The sequence below is a fragment of the Aethalodelphis obliquidens genome, unplaced genomic scaffold (genome assembly GCF_003676395.1).
Source record: "Aethalodelphis obliquidens isolate GAN/ISIS:26980383/991018 unplaced genomic scaffold, ASM367639v1 scaffold8, whole genome shotgun sequence".
NCBI lineage: Eukaryota > Metazoa > Chordata > Mammalia > Artiodactyla > Delphinidae > Aethalodelphis > Aethalodelphis obliquidens.
In genome coordinates, this window is record NW_020837952.1 from 38,989,314 (window position 1) to 39,007,038 (window position 17,725).

At 42.7% G+C, this 17,725-nt stretch overlaps 1 protein-coding gene and 1 long non-coding RNA gene across 4 annotated transcripts in view; both read right to left on the reverse strand.

Moving 5' to 3' along the window:
• Positions 1-17,725, reverse strand: part of TMCC3 (transmembrane and coiled-coil domain family 3) — a 119,131-nt gene that overhangs the window by 91,057 nt on the left and 10,349 nt on the right. The window lies entirely within an intron of this gene.
• On the reverse strand, positions 13,777-14,924 carry LOC113620848 (uncharacterized). Its single transcript, XR_003432955.1, has 2 exons — positions 14,093-14,924; positions 13,777-14,027 (listed from the first exon to the last, which is right to left on the reverse strand). It is a non-coding gene; the product is annotated as an uncharacterized LOC113620848 (long non-coding RNA).

Below are 17,725 nucleotides of genomic sequence, written 5' to 3' on the forward strand. Positions count from 1 at the left end.
ACAAGGGCTTCAGTAGTTGTGGCTCGCGGGCTCTAGAGCACAGGCTCAGTAGTTGTGGCGCACGGGCTTAGTTGCTCTGCGGCATGTGGGATCTTCCCGGACCAGGGCTCGAACCCGTGTCCCCTGCATTGGCAGGCGGATTCTTAACCACTGAACCACCAGGGAAGCCCTGTCTTACCCATTTTTATGGCTGCCTCCCTAGTCTGAAAACATCTTGGTCACTGGATATTTTATTTCATCTCCAACTTACTTGGCTGAAACACATTAACGATCACCTCTTCCTTGCTTCCTGATCCTTCCCTGGTAGCTTTAGATATTCTCATTCTTTCATCGACAGCCTAGTTTAGCATACCTACTTCATGTTCTGTGTCTAGTCATAAACATCTCCAAAAATTTCTCACAGGTTTCCAATATAAATTTGTTTTACGATTGTCTCAAAGTTCTCTAGTTGTTTGGCTCATTTAACTATTCTGATTCAAGACAGAGAATGATCCAATTCACAGCTATGGTCTTCGGGACTTGTTTAATTCCCAGCTGCCTTCGACTCGGCCACAGGTGGTATGGCTCAAGCATGACCAATTTTAGAGGGCACTTGGGTACCTACGCGCTGAGCAAGAACATGTATCCCTCTCCCCAACATGCCCAGCCCTAACCCGAGGTTCTTGCTGCTCTTAGATTGTCCGGACTCCGGATGGCTCCCTTTAAACTCACACAATACAGCCGGCCATCCCTCTTTAGCCAATATCTAAGATTCTGACTCCTCACTGACATACCGACCCCCTCCGAGATACCCCCCAATCCCTCCCTGCCTTGAATGGACTTGAACTTCCCAGATTTGAATAGACTCAACTAATTTTCTGTGTGTCTATAAGATCCTCTCCTATCTTGCTGTCACTAGGAGGTAAAATGAAGGCAGAGAGACAGAGCCAGGCCGTACGGCAACTGCCACTAAACCAGCACAATCCCCCTGCCACCTGGCTCCTGACCTGCATTAAGGAGATGCACACACATCTGACTGACAGACTACTGAGATGTAATTCTTTCCATTTAGACGTTACTTTGAAACACACATTACACACACCTAACTACTACACCATGACTGCCAATAGACGTGTTTAAAATGAAGAGCATCTCATCACAATGCTTCACCCAAAACTGCCCTACGGCATCTACTGAAGGAGCAGGTCAGATCCAGGAAATGGTTTACCATAATCTAGAGCATGATTTTCTCATTATCACATTCTGCTGCAGGGCTGCCTGACTCGCTTCCCAACCCAGTTCAGGTTCTGTGAGCTCGTGTGATCCAAAGCCCCTCTCCTGGCAAATGGAGGGTTAGTCACTTGCTTTGCCAAGCCATTCTCTATTCTCTTCTCCCTCTGAAAACCTGAGATATCTTTTTAATTATTCTCTTTCTCAAGAAATATCTCATTTAATTCCTTCAACCAGAGGCCCTGGTGACACAGGTTTTGAGTAAACAAGGAGAGTTAGCTGCTTATCTGCTGCATCAGAACCAACTGGGGCAGGAAAGCCTTTTGAAAATAAAAGATTTCCCCGGTAAACTGGTACAACCCTCTGGAAGGACATCTTGTTCCCATCTATCCCTATTTAAAAGACACATGCCCTTTAACCCAACAATTTTGCTTTTAGAAATTTATCCATATACGGTTACAGAAAAAAAGATGTACAAAAATACTCATTACAGTATTACGAGGCAAAACAAACATGGAAAAAAGCACTCTAGAAGGAAGTTAAATTGTATTATCAGTAGGAGACTGGTTAAATAAATGATATATATAGGTTTTGTGAGAACATTGTTTGAGAGAACATTTCTGTAAAGATACATAAGAAACTTAACATCACTTATCTCTGGGGATAAGGATGAGAAGTTGGAAAGAGACTGCATTTTCTACCATGTGCCCTTTAGTACTATGGGATTTTTTTCCTATGAACTTGCACTTTTTAAGTGTAGCTAGTTAATAGGAAAACAAAGTGAACCTTCATAATTTGGGCTTACATGGATGATCTACAAGACACTTCATTTAACAATGTCATTCAATCTTCGTTAAAAAGGAAATAGAACGAGGAACAAACAGAAACTCTATAGAGGGGATATACGTTAAAATGTGTTTGCTCCAGCAGGTAATGATCTCATCATTACACTTTAGGAACCCTTGTCTTAGCCTCTCAGAAGACCAGGCTTCTTTTCTCCAAAGTACCTGCTGTATGTGGTATAGACTCTTCCATAATCTAAGTGGCTCCATTTAACCATCACCCTTGTGCTAAACATGTGTGCTGACACTTAAGCTTAGTTTTACTCTGGAAATTGGGGTGAGGTTGGGAGGAGCCCACAACTTTTGTCAAAACCTTGGAAAGAAAAAAAAAAAAAAAAAAAGACTGATGCTCAAGCTCCAGATAGGGTTTACTGACTCTCTGGGTCTGGGAGTCCAATTCCTATATTTTTTAACCAGCTCTCCAGGTAATTTCTACACTGCTGGTCCTACCTCACGCACACCAGAAGTAACCATGCTTAGCAAACACTGTGTCTTATCCAAACGAAACTACACATGACAGAGTAGAAAATTCTATAAACAAAGGTGTTCACTATCGCATCACGCCACGATTTTAAAACAATTTTTTTCGAACACTGATATGGAGTTTGGAGCCAGCGCTGGCTGTAAGCAGAACCCACCAGGCCCTCCCATCAAAGCTTCTGGCTTATCTGAGGTGGGGTACGGCGGGGGGGAACATGTAGAAAAGCCACCTTTGGGGCTGGAAGGGACCTCGCGTAGTGTAGACTGCGATCACCTGAAAACACATCCTCCTTTCTCCCTCCCACCCCCACCCCATTCTCATGTCCAAATAAAGTCTGACAACTACCGAGCTCTTCTGGTATTTCCTGAACATCCAACTGTAAGATCACCTAGGGCCCCTGCTGTCCTTGCCCCACCCTAGACCTAGTGAATCAGAATCTCTAATAGAGGTTCTAGATGTTAAACCAGTGACCCAGGTTGTTCTCATAAACAGGGAATTCTGGGAATCACCAATTCCAGTCAAACTCATTTTAAGATAAGGAAGTCAAGGCTCAAGGTGTTAAATAAGTTTCCCAAGGGCTTACCAGCTGATTAATCATAGCTGGGACACCTGAAACCTGGTGATCTATTTCTCGCCTCTTATATCAATATTACTTATTATTATGTTTATCATGAGTACCTATGAAATTTCTGATTCACCATGATGAAGCCCCAAGTAAGTGACTAATGAAGTCTGAAGGCAGAGGGTGTGTCATTACCTGCCACTGGTTTAAAGAATAACTATTGCTATAAGGCTGTCCAACAACTAGCTACCTGCCGCTTAGGGTTTCTTTCACTTTCTTTCACTTTCAGTATCAGGATGAGGGGACACATAAAACAGCACATCTGATAGAAAAGGAAATACAGTCCCACACATTTATAACCAGGTGAGGGAGATTCAAAGTCCTCCGATCTCACTACTTCTTGATCAAATATTAGAAACTTTAGCAAAAGAAGTCTAATAATCACACTTTCATTTATAGCAACAGCCTGCACCTTGCTGTTGGGAGAGAGAAGAAGACAGCTCCTACAGAGATTCCACAACCTTGCCCTGAAACCAGTATCTCTAAACCGATCAACAAGAAACAATGATGGGAAACTAAACCCCCAGCTTGGAAAGCACACAGCAAGCTTTAATTCAGGGAGGGTTCAATCAAGTTATAATTGCCTCTAATTGGTCCTCCCACAGGTCTCACAATTTACAGCTGTAATCAGTTCCACAAAGAATGTGCTAAATTTCTTTTCTACCTTTGAAGTCAGAATTCTCTCCCGCTAGGTTCTTACAACATTGCTGTTTTGATTCAAAAAACAAAACAAAACAAAAAAAACCAAGATACAGAAAAGGATGAATGAGTGAATAAAAAGCAAAGATGCAGACAGATCTTTTGGAAATAAGCACTGACCCCTCTGACCTAATGATAACCCAGTGAGATTGAAATTTGTAATGGAGACTGATGCCAGTTTGGGAAACCTTTCTGTTCCAGGGCACAGCATCCAAAAAACACATTCATCTGGTCAGACATTTTCCATACTCTGATTTTTATCTTTCTTGGCATGCTCCATCCTCCCCTAATAAAGTCACAACCCTTTGTTGCCATGGAACCCAATCAGACATGGAGCCTGTTACTATGACTGCCCCGAAGGTCTAAAAAAAGATCTAGTGACCAAAAGAACAGCCCTTTAAAAAAAAAAATTTTCTAAGGCAAAGAGCTCCAAAAAGGACCCAACCCTTTTATTTCAGGCAGGTTAACTTGAACTCCTGAGCCAAAGCTAAACAGTGTTTCATAAAAATTTGTCCGCTGGGACCTTCCCAAGAAGATGGTTTTATAAATAAGTACCTGGCAAAGAGGATGAAAATAGTCTTAGGATTTCTTCCTTTTTTTTCCCTTCCAGGTAAGTTTCCTGAAATTTGAGTAGCTGTTTAGCAAATAATGTGTCAATCAGCAGCTACCAAATTGCAATATTCATTTCCACCAATAATTAATTTTTGCCAAGAGCTCATGATTTCTCTGTAAAGAAGAGATAAGCTAAACAGTACAACCAACCCTGTGTTCTGTTGTATCTGGAGCTGGACGAAACCTGTAGGAAAAATACCTGAGACTAATAGCAGAGCTACTTAAGGAAAGAGAATTAACATTTGTTGAGTGCCTACCATGAGCTGTGCACTTTTTAGGTCATCCTGAGAACCCAGCAACAGAGGCATTTCCCTGTCTCTGTTTTGCAGCTAAGGGACCAAGGCTCAGAGAGCTTCAACAGCTTGCTCCAAGCTGCCATATTAGAATGTTGTCTGGAGCCCAAAGCCAATCATTTGTTCACCCAACATCTATTTCTGGCCTCATAGGTGGTTTGCATTTTGTTCCGTTCCTTGTTCTTTACAATAAAATCTGCAGCCTACAAAGCTTGTCTGTAAAGAGGGCATGGAGTCTCTCTTTACTGGAGCAAGGGGCCAGTTCTGGCTGTCCCCACTTATAATAACCACCACATCTACCCAGCAGCAGCTAACCCTTGGGAGAATCATGAGCAAATGCCCTCCCTGGTCACTTACCTAAGTTGACATGGGCCAGACACCTACTACATCCCTCAAAAGGCTGGCTGCTGACAAGGCCTTCCAACCCTGGACTCTGTGGCATGGGGAGGACCAGGAAGCTCTAGGTACTTGTTCTTGTGCAATTTCAGCAACGAAGTAAAAGCCAAGCCATGAAAACTCAACGACAATTATTCTATCCAACCCTGGTTTTGGATACACAGCTTCGAGAAATGACTAGTAAGAAGGAATGTGGTAAAGCATGGAAGTTAATTTCAAAGTTGTATTATTAATCATAGCAGCCTTGCAGCTAAAGGTATTTTATCCATCTCCTCATATAATGAATACAACTACGTTCATTAAAAGAAATTTCAAAAACCAACACAAAACCATAATGAGATACCACTTCACAACCACGAGGATGACCGCAATCAAAAGATATATAATAATAAGTGTTAGCAGAGATAGGGAGAAAACAGAACCCTCATAAACTGCTGGCAGGAACAAAAGATGGCGCAGCTGCTGTGGAAAACACTCTAGCAGTTCCTCAAAAGGTTAAATATAGAATTAGCATATAACCCAGCAATTCCACTCTTAGGTATGTTCTCAAGAGGAATGAAAACAAACGCCTACACAAAAACTTGTACACACGTGTAGAGCAGCACTAATCATAACAGCCAAAAAATGGGCGCAACCCAAATGTCCATCAACTGGATAAATAAAATGTGATACATCCATGCGCTGAAATATTATTTGGCAATAAAAAGATATGAAGTACTGACACATGCTACACCATGGAAGAACCCTGACATTATCCTGACTGAAAGAAGCCGGACACAAAGACCGCATTATATCTGATTCCGTTTACAAAAAATGTCCAAAACAGGCAAATCGACAGAGACAAAACGTAAATTAGTGGTTGCCTTGGCTTGGGGAGTCTGGGGAGGGAGGAAATGGAGAATGACTGCTCATGGATATGGAGTTTCTTTTGGGGGTGATGAAAATGTTCTAAAATTGACGGTAGTGGTGATTTCACAACTCTGTGAGTATACGTAAGTCATTCACTTGTACACTTTAAAATGGGTCAGTTGTATGGTATATGAATTATATCTCAATAAAACTGTTATTTTTTTAGAAAAGGAAAAACCAACACAACTCCTTTTCGGTTTTTGGTTGTCCTATTGAATAAAAAATAACCCAACTGACAAGACCACCTGACCCTGGACAGGTTACTTTGTCTCTGGAGTCTCTGTACCTTTTTAAGGAAACAAGGCTCATGCCTGAACCCGAGGTTCTCTTCTGCTGCCCCATGAGCAAAAGAATCTGACTTTCCGAGGGGAAAAACCACGTGGCGGAAACTTCTCAGGTAGTGTCCAAACAGGGGAATCAGACCCCATCTGTCAGCCAGGCCAAGCTCCATCCCACTCTCGCCGACTCTCTTCAGGTTCCCTCTCTGGGTTCTTCCCTTCACCCCAGGCTCCGTGCCCCAGCTGATTCCTGAACATGTGCCATGTGCAAGGTTCAACAACAGACTCAGGTAGATTATGCAAGGTGATCAGGGTTGCACAACTGCACAGTAGCAGAGATGAGATTTGAACTCAGAACCAAAGTCTGAGCTGCTTCTCTTATTCCTACACCTGAGTTTTCCAAACAGGGTCCACAGACGTATTCTTGGGGTTCCATGAGGTTGCTACAGACAATTTACAAGAATGTGCTTATTTAGATGGTAAAAAATATTTATATAATTTGGAGGATCACAGAGATAACCATCTGCTAACCAAGTACCTCGAAATCCTGGGGTTTCAAGGCTTTCTGTATTTCTACTCACGCTGGGTCCAGGTATTAGTACTTCTTTAGTTGTCGTGGGTGGATAGGAAACGTGTCGGCTAACTGTACTGGTTTTCTAGGGCTGCCATAACAAGGTACCCCAAACTGGGTGGCTTAAAACAACAGATATGTATTGTCTCACGGTTATGGAGGCCTGAAATCAAGGCGCCAGCAAGGCCATGCTCCTTCTGCACGTCCTGGGGAAGGAGCCATTGCATGTCTCTCTCCCAGCTTCTCAGACATTCCTTGACTTGTAGTTTCCTCCACTAATCCTCTGTCTTCACATCATCTTTCCTCTGTGCGTGTCTGTCTCCAAATTCCCCCATTTCAAAGAACACCAGTCATGGTGGATTAAGGCCCTCCCGAACAACTGACTTCCTTTTAACATGTGTGGACGAAGAATGTCAACTGCCACATCGGTAAACAAAGGATGGGGGCACCTAGAGGCCAGTGAGCCATCAGCCACCGCAGCCTCCCCCAACTTCGCACCCTGAGGGGATCCAGGATGGAGAAAAACAGGATACTAGTCCCAGATAAAGTGCATATCAAAGGAATGATTTCAACCAGCCCAGCCTCTTCCATCTTCCCCAAAAGAGAAAAGTGCTAAATTCATTAACTTGACATGTCTGGTTTTCTTTAACTATGATCTCTTGATGGTCCAATTCTCGAGTTTTTGTTGCAAAAACTCCTATACCTCCTGGCTCCCAGCAGTCCCTCAGGGCTATCTGAGAGGCTGCCTCCCGGGCTTGAGTCCTCAGAAAGTCCGCTGAATAAAACATAATTCTCAACTTTCAGGCTGTGCATTTTTCTTCAGTTGACACATCGTTGTCTCTATAAAGACCCTATTTCCAAGGAAGGTCGTGTTCTGAGGAGCCGGGGGCTAGGACATTATACGGGAAACACTCACAAGGACTACCACACTTCTGGTCACCTAGTGTTGCAGCTGGGGGTGGGGGGAGGTTCCCACACCAAACGGTTCTTCTCCATCAGCAGGGTGTCCTACAAATCAACTCCTTCTGACACTATCTACCCGGAGATGGCATCAGATCCCACAGCCTAAGGACTCAGTCCCTGGAACTGTCTCCTCCCCCGACTTCAGACACCAGGCTCAAGTCCACACTGTTACCTGTGCTTCTGAATGACTAGCTCTAAACTGGAGGTTCCCACAGCCCTCTTTTCGGGTTGATTAATTTGCTCGAGAGGCTCACAGAACTCAGGAAAACATTTACTTAATGGATCACCAGTTTATAATAAAAGGATGTAACTCAGAACAGCCAGACGGAAGAGATGTACCGGGCAACGCACGTGGGAAGGGCAAGGATATTCCATGCTCTCTGGGCACCACTCTCCCAGAACCTCCGCGTGTTCACCAACCCAGGGACCCCCTGAACCCCATCCTTTTGGGTCTCTATGGAGACTTCATTACAAAGTCATGACAGATTGAATCACTGGCCATAGGTGATGAATGCAACCTCCAGCCCTTCTCCCCTCCCCACAAGTGGGACTTAAAAGTTCCCCTGGCAACCTGCCCCCATCTTTAGGGGCTTTCCAAAGTTAACATAAACTCAGGTGTGGTTGAAAGAGGTTTGTTATATGAATTAACAAAAGACACCCATTTCACCTTTATCACTCTTATCACTTAGGAAATTCCTAAGGTTTTAGGAGCTTTGTGTCAGAAACACGGGGATGAAGACCAAATATATATATTTCTTATTGTAAATCACAATTATCACAGACTTCAACACATCTCTTTGAGGGGACAGAATTCAACCTATTCAACACTGACTTTTTATATAAATGATGCAGAAATCCCAGATGAAAGTCAAACAATCTCACAATGAACAAAGGTGTCACACAGAATTCTTCTCACAGAGAAGTTACAGATTAAGCCTTTCCATATCATGGAAAATGATATAGGTAGTAGAGTCATCCAAACTCAAACAACAACAACAACAAAAAACCTGCCCTGAAGTCACTACTATACCAACATTGTGAGTGACTCAGATCTGTATATTAAGTTAATGTTAATAGAAACTGCTATTACCTTTGTATTTTTTTCTCTGTATCATTCCGATTTTTTAGTGTATGTGCTGCTGAAGCAAGTACTACCTTTGTATTTTGTACGTATTTGTTTGAAATTTTTCACAATAAAACGTTGGAGGAAAACTTCCTTAGACTCTTGATGAAAGCTGTTAACAAAACATTTCTTCTTAGAGAACACCTAAGTAAAAACACCAGTTAGGATCTTCGAATGAGCATTTCTCTACACAAGTGGAGAGAAGATAATTTTTTTAAAAATAAACTTATTTATTTATTTATTTTTGGCTGCATTGGGTCTTCGCTGCTGTGCAAGCGCTTCCTCTAGTTGCCACAAGCGGGGGCTACTCTTTGTTGCAGTGCGCGGGCTTCTCATTGTGGTGGCTTCTGATGTGGAGCACGGGCTCTAGGCACGTGGGTTTCAGTAGTTGTGACACATAGGCTCAGTAGTTGTGGCTCACGGGCTCTAGACCGCAGGCTCAGTAGTTGTGGCACACAGGCTTAGTTGCTCCACAGCATGTGGGATCCCAGACCAGGGCTCGAACCTGTGTCCCCTGCATTGGCAGGCGGATTCTTAACCACTGTGCCATCAGGGAAGTCCCTTAAATTTTAAAATATGGAAATAAGAGTACATTACTTGTCTTCCCTAATGAGATCTATTTAAATAAGAAATGTAGCCAAAGCCTTAACCATTTGACATCCTCAAACATTGACCTCTGAAAAGAAAAAGTCCTACGGTCTGTTGGAACGTGTGAACTCAAATATTACACTAATACCTATGCATGAAATCTTAATTCATTCTTTCCTTCCTTGCATCCTTCTATTTCTCTATCCATCCAAACATATACTGTGCATTATGTGTGAAGCCCTGGAGATACAATCCCTGCCCGCTTTCCAGGGGGAGAGAGACAAGCGAACCACACATGAGAAGAACACGAAGAAGGCTCACAACAGACTTGGGTACCAGTCTGGTCAGGGAGCACCCAGGCTGGGGATGAGCTGAGAAGGGGAGTCAGGGAAGACCCCTTCAGTTCAGGATCTTACAGAAGCCTTCAACATCTTTATAAGACAAGAATTACACTTATTTTTTCACATGAGGAAACTGATGCTCAGATGGGTTGGGCAAACTGCCTACGATGAGTCCACACAGTTTGTAAGTGGCAGAACCAGGATTTAAAAACCAGGCCCGTGGTCCCCAGAGCCCTGACACTGAGCTGCCCCTCTGAGCTCTAACACGCCAAAGAAGGGCTTGAAAATGGCCTGTTCTGAATCTAGCAGCCCAGGTGATCCTTGTTAAACATGAACTGCCCCATGAACTGGCCTGCCCCTGCCTCTTGGACCTCATGTTCTAAATGATTCCTCAACTCCTTGCTCGCACCGTCCGGCCACGTGGCCTCTTTGATGTGCCTCAAACACAACAGGCGCACGCTTGTTGCAGGGAGTCTGCATTTGCTGTTCTCTCTCCCTGGAGAGCTCATCCCCTGCACAGCTGAATAGCTTTCTTCCTCGGGCCCATCCTCAGCGGCATCTCTGAGTAGAGCTGACCTTGAGCCTCCTACTTGAAACTGCTTTCCTCTATCCCACCCACACCCCACCACACACACACACACCTTGGGCCTCCCCAGCCCTCTCTTCCATGCTTTCTTTCTCAACATTGCATTTATCACCACTTAACATACCGTGTAATTTACCTATTGGTCTGGGCTCTCTGCCTCGACCTACCTGAATATAAGCTTGGTGAGAGTAGGGAAATTTCTTCTGTTCCCTGGGATGCCGGGCACGGAGCAAGGTACTCAACACGTATGTGTTGAATTAGGCTGAAAGCAGAATTGTTGCAGGCATGACCCATACCTGTACTGCTTACGCGTGGACAGTGGCCCGACATCTCCCACATGAGATGCTGCCGACTTGGTGGAAGGGGGTCAGAAGAAGCCAGCCCAGGGGCTACAGGGAGCTCATTCTTAAATCAGTGCCATGCAAAGGTGCCCGAGTGAGTCCTCTTCCCTGGCATGTGCTGAGGAGACGCAGACACTACCCACCTGGATGCTACTACCCAAGGAGGCCCATCAGGGCTCTCGATCTCAAGGTGTGGTCCTGGGTGAAGGGGACACCTCAGACCAAGCAGTTAGGGGAAGTAAAGTGTAGCCTATGTTTCTGCCTTCTCCCAAAGTGCTAAAAAACAAAAAAACTCTGCCTAGCCACTCAAGGAGGTCCTTATTCTCCCAAGTTAAGCTCCACCTGTTTGCAGAAGGGCTCTCTTCTTACACTGGCCTTTTGTACCCCAGGTTTAGGAAACCTCACCAAAGCTACTGAAAGAAAACCATAACGGTTCAATCCTCCAGGAGTTCTCAGACAGCAAAGGGTGGACTCTCAACCTGCCTACAGAGTGGCTGCAGGAGTGAGATGTTCTAAGCATCTTGGTGTCTGCTGAGTCTAGAGAGGGATGAATGGTGAAGACCGAAGCACAAAAAAGATCGCACAAAGTCAAACAGCAAACGCATTCAAGGGGAGGGAGAGTGTACACTTTTCATCAGGGAGGAGCTCGTGCCACAGAGTGTATAACGTCTCCCAAACTCCAAATGCAACCTCAGGCTAATCCCTCGTATCAGTAAAAATCCTGGCCACATAGATTAAACTGGGGTGAGGTGGGGGTGGAAACGAGGGTGATGCGTAATAATAATGCGAAAGCCCTAAGTACCGACTTCACAAAATCCTAAGGCACTTAAAGGGTGACTTTCATAAGTGAAATTCTACAAAGGAACCCAAACCACTGCAAGACAGTTTCCAAAAAGCAAACAAAACCTCACTGAGAGATGGTACTATAATTTCTGGAGTTTGCATCAGTCTGTTTTCTGTAGTTAGGAACAAAGGGTGTCTGGTTTGGGTTACAAAGGCAGTGTTCCACTATAAAAACCTGCTGGTTGCCATGACAACGAACAACTCTGTTCCTCCCTTTTCGGCAGCATCCTGCTTACATCTGAGTCAAATCAAAGGACCTATCTGTGATGCCCAGGGTTTAGTATTTCCTTTGCACGAGGATGTAACGATACATACACACACATATACTCATATACAAAGCACATCATCAAAGGGCTAATCAGAGGGGAACCAAAACCTCAAAAATGGGTACCACCTGTCCTTCTCTCCCAATCACATCCTACAAACATCTATCAGGAGACACTCATGCAGGAGAGTGTGAGCATGAAGGGAGGTGGGCCAGGAAGCCTTAACAGCGGACACCTACTCCTTCCCGTCTAGAGCCTCTCAGGGTGGACTCTGGGTCAATTCTTTCCAGAAGGGCCCATGTGAGGTCAGGGCTCCCTGGAGCACTGCCATTTTCTGTGTGCAAGTCTGTCCTCCTGAGCCTGAGCACCTCCAGGGCAGTGCCCACGTCTGACCGGTCTTAGGGCCCAGCCCAGCGCTGAGCACCCAGTGAAGCTCTTAGGACAATGAAGGGGGAACTGGAATAAGGGAGCCTCTCCTCATATTTTCTACGGAGACCTCGAGTTGGAACACATCCTGCTTCAAATCATCCCTGCCTAGGAAGAAAGCCAGGGAATTCTAGATCCATGCTCTAGGGTGTGCAGCGTGGGACCTACAATGCAGCGCTGCTACTGGTTTCTGTCACTGGGGTCACAAGTCTTGACCACTGACCCTTCCCCAGACCTGGGGCAAAACAAAGAGTAAATGAGAAAGTTATAGCATTACTGTGATTTATCTTCTCCTTTTCAGGACAAAGGCTGCTCATCATGTAGCTAGATTTAACTGCAAAACAATGTTTGTTTTAGAAAAGCTATGAAAATACCAAAAAGCCAGCGGAAGAAAAATAAAGCACCCAACGCTCTACTTACCCAGAGGTAACCAGTGTCTAGATTTGGGTTTCTATGTCACTATCCTTTCAGCGGTTGTTGCAGTTCTGCCTCATGGTTAGAGGCAAAGGCTCATGAAGGCAGACCAATCGGGGTTCAAGTTCCAGCCTTTCCATTTCTTACTGGTATGATCATGCTTGAGTTATTTACCCCTGTTTGAGCCTCAGTTCTTCATCCATAAAATGAGGATAACTGTACCTACTTCTTGGTACTGTTGTAAAAATTATCGTAACCCACGTAAGCCCTTGTCACACTGCCAGCAGAACGACTCACTTCTGTTAGCTTTACTCACGTTCTATTTGTATGTGCCACTTCACAAACAAAAATGGTATCTTCTGTGCACATATTTTGAAAACTTTTTCAATCAACGTAAAAGCATGACCTCTTGACATGTCAATGAATATACTTCTATAAACTGATGGCTTTAATTCTAAAACAAGAGCTTTGATAGACATTAACGAGAGTATAGATGCTTAAGTTCTTGGCGTGGTCCAAAAAACTGCCTACTAGCAAACTCAAAATAACTTTATATGTGCTTTCAGAAAAAGTTAAAATGCGTACAAACTTTAAACAAATACTATGCAACATCTACATAAAATCTAACATCATTCTGAAAATCTTCTATGACAAATATTAAAACATGACTTTAAGAAATCACTCCTGTAAATAAAGTTACTTGACAAAGCTATTTAAGAACAGATGGTAAGGCTGAAGATATTCTTTTTCCTCTGCCCCAGGAATGTCACTTCTAAGTATCTTTCCTAGCGAAACCCTCCCACAAGTATACAGACCTTCTCAGAATCAACCTGCCTGTCCACCATTAGGCGAATGGCTATCAACAGACTCTGGTTTACTCATATACTGAAATAATGTACAGCAGTAAAAAATGGAAATGAAGTTGAATAAGTGTATAAACACCATGTTGGAAAAAATAACCAGTTACAAAAGATTGCATTTATATAAATATTTAATCCAAAATACAAACTATACATTGCTTACGGATTCTCGCAATATATAAAAACATACAAAGGAATGAAACACGACAAATTCAGCTTACAGAGACCTCTGAGGAAATAGGAAGGGAGAAGACATCCAGACATTGTATCTGGGACCATTTATCTCTTAAAAACAAGTGACAGAAATCTGGTGTAAACGTGGCAAAACGTTAACACCTGTTACATCTAGGAGTAACAGGTGGTGCTCCTACGGAGCATGCTTCTCTATGGAGAAGACCTTTTTGTAAAGTGTGGTGCTCATAGACCTACCTATGAGCACCACACTTTACAAAAAGGTCTTCTCCATATCTGAAGCATTTAGTAATTAAAAATAAAGTTGTCTACTATTTAACCAGAACTTTGGTTAATGATTTGACACAGGTTTTCCTCATGCTCAGAACATCCTTCCCTGGTTTACTTTTAAAATATGGTGTAAGTTGCTGTTTCTGATGGGCCATTTCATTACCTTATAATTTTGGAATCTGATGTCACTGCATTTACTTCCATAGGACATTAACTTCAACCTTAAATTAAATTTAACAAGCAAAGCAAGCATAAACTTAAGAAAATTAAAATCCACTGAGAGTTTAATAAGCTAGCTGCCCTAGAAAAACATCCAGGCTCATTTTAGGCTACTGTACAAATAAACTAAGGAGCAATTACTTTAAAGAATTATTTACTAACAAAGTAATTGTGATTTCTGAAATGTCCAAAGTATCACAAAATAAAATAATCTTTGTATACAGATTTAGTATCTCTGTCTTTCAACAATATATGTATTATTCTTATTTAGCAAATCTGTTACCATTAAAATCACCCCAAATTTGCAACAAATTATTTCAAAAATGAAGGCTGAGAAGGCATCAACGTTAATTTAAAGGAAGTTACATAAATACAAGATTATTTAATTCATCTATTTGCCCAAAGAAAAGTTTCAAAATATGTCTGTTGGAATGGTGGGCTCAGTTGCAAAACCATCCTTTAAACAGCACAAGGCTGAAGAGTTCTCCTTTTAACTCCTTCTTTAAAAATAAGAGCTTAGGGACTTCTCTGGTGGCACAGTGGTTAAGACTCTGCGTTCCCAATGCAGGGGGCCCAGGTTCAATCCCTGGTCAGGGAACTAGAACTCACATACATGCCACAACTAAGGAGCTGGTGACCCACAACTAAGGAGCCCACCTGCCGCAACTAAGGAGCCTGTCTGCCACAACTAAGACCCAGCGCAACCAAATAAACAAATAAATATTTTTTAAAAATAAGAGCTTAGGGCTTCCCTGGTGGCGCAGTGGTTGAGAGTCCGCCTGCCACTGCAGGGGACACGGGTTCGTGCCCCGGTCCGGGAAGATCCCACATGCCGCGGAGCGGCTGGGCCCGTGAGCCATGGCCGCTGAGCCTGCGTGTCCGGAGCCTGTGCTCCGCAATGGGAGAGGCCACAACAGTGAGAGGCCTGCGTACCGCAAAAAAAATAAAAAATAAATAAAAAAAAAAAAAAAAAAAATAAGAGCTTAATTCGAGCCCTGAGTACTTTAAAAACTTTCTTGCTATTAGACCATTTTAAATGGCCAGGGTGCTAGTCAAATTTCTCGACAGAACTTAATGTTCCCACCCACCCAAACAGTGGGAACACTTCGGGATATTAGAAACAGAAAATGATTTGGTGTTAAGTAAGAGCCCTCATGGCTCCCCAGGTCGTAACAGGACATAAATGAGCCACCTGAATGAAAGAAGACTCTCACTTTAATTCTGGTGCCCACATAACCAACAGATGCCAATTCAGTGAGTACCTCTAAACTGCTCAGCACATGAGGTAAATTTTGGCTGGCTTTATACAACAATATTACTTGATAATTTGCTTAAGTCAGGAGGTTTTGACAAGCACAGTGCCTTTCCAAAATGAAAATACCCGTAATAAAAGCACACTCATTCCACCATTTATATGCTCTTGGGTCAGCTTAAGAAATGTTAAAGTGTTCATTTCGGGGCACAATCAACAGTTTCAACCTCCCTCTGTGTCAGACACAGGGATTATAAGCCATGTGAACCTCTCAATAATTAACTTAGGTGCACAGAACAACCCCTAAACATGTACTGATATTAACAAGCCACAGGAGTAACCTACAAATAAGGATAATTAAGCCAAACAAAGCAACAGCTCATTACCTACAAACATGAAATCTTGTTTTATTTATTTTAACATGAGTCATAAACCAACTTAAATTCCTAGTACCGAGGACAGCATAAGGGTGCTATATATGCTTACTAAGTGAGAGGGCCACAAGCTTGAAAGTAGTCTGCTGAAAGTCATTCCTGCTCTTTCATCTCCAGAGCTAGGATGGTGGACCACAATGATTAAGGCAGCACAGAGGGCTTAGGAAACAACAACACATACTCTTTATACTGTAAAGAATATGTAGAACTTGTTGAGAGGTAACATCTACTTCAAAAGAATTGAAAGCAAATTTTTTTTTTAAATGACAAACTTTACCATCTCTTCTCCTTTACCTTTTGGTCTTTCCTTACAGTAGGTGATACTGGAATCATGCCTGTTGAAAGTTTCTAAATGCATGAGCTACAGTTCTCAAAATGCTCATTTCAAATCCTGGATGACGGTGTGGGAGGGAGGGGGGATATCAACCCAGAATAAATGAACCAAAATTATAACCTTTGATTCAATACTTTTAAAACAGGAGAAAGAAATTTATAAAAATGAAACTCTACATATGGACAGCAGTGTATTTTTAAAGAGAAGTAACTATGCAAAAAATGGTGCAGGGATAACTATGTCATTTATGTGTAGACATCTTAAAGAGAATCAAATTCTAACTGGATCAAGGTTAAAATACATAAAAACAAAAATCATAAAACATATTTAAAAAACATGGTATTTTGGTTTTTTAAAGGCTCTTAAAATCTGGAAGGCCATTCTAAGAATGACACAAACCTGTAAGCCCTAAAATTTTTAAATTTCTTCATGGCAAAGTCTGGTTAATATTTATTTGGTGTTTGGTATATGCTAGCTCTATACACACGCAACGTGTCATTAAATCAGTGTGGAAGGCAGAATTCTAAGACAGCCCCCAAGATTCCTACCCACTGGTGTATACACCCTGTCAGATAACCTCTCCTTGTGTATGAGCAAGACGTGTGACTATGATGGGATTTTACTCCCATAATTAGGTTACATTATATGGCAAGGGTGAAAGAATTTTGCAGATTTAATTAAGGTTCCTAATCAGTTGATTTTAGTTCATCAAAAGATGGAATAACTGAGTGGGCCTGGCCTATCAGGTGAGCCCTCTGAAAGAGCCCTTGTCTGGAGGTAGTGCAACAGAGACGCTCTCCTATTGGCCTTGAAGAAACAGCCTACCATGTTGTGGAGAGGGCCACATGGCAGGGAATAGTAGGCAGCCTCTGGGGGCTGAGGGCCTCAGTCCTACAGCTGCAAGGAACTTAACTGGGTAAACAACCAGTGAGCTTGGAAAAGTATTCCAAGCCTCAGACAAAACTGTGGGCCTGGCTGACACCTTGATTTTAGGCTGATGAAACTGAGCAGAGGATGCAGGTAAGCTGGGTCTGGACTCTTGGCCCATGGAAACCGTGAGATGATAAATGGGTGTTGTTTTAAGTTGCTAGATTTGTAGTAATTTGTTATGCAACAGTAGAAAATTAATAGTCAGAAATGACAAACTGGAAAAAATGTAGGTGCAAACAACCTATTTAATAAGAAACTTCTACAAATCAAACTAAGAGATGAATAAACCAATAGATAAATGGCCAGAATATATAAACAGGTAGTTCACAATAAAGACAAATGTTTTTTAAGTGTGTGAAAATATAATTAACACATTGTACTACAATTACATAAGATGTAACCCTTGGGAGAATCCGGGTTGGGTAGAGGGG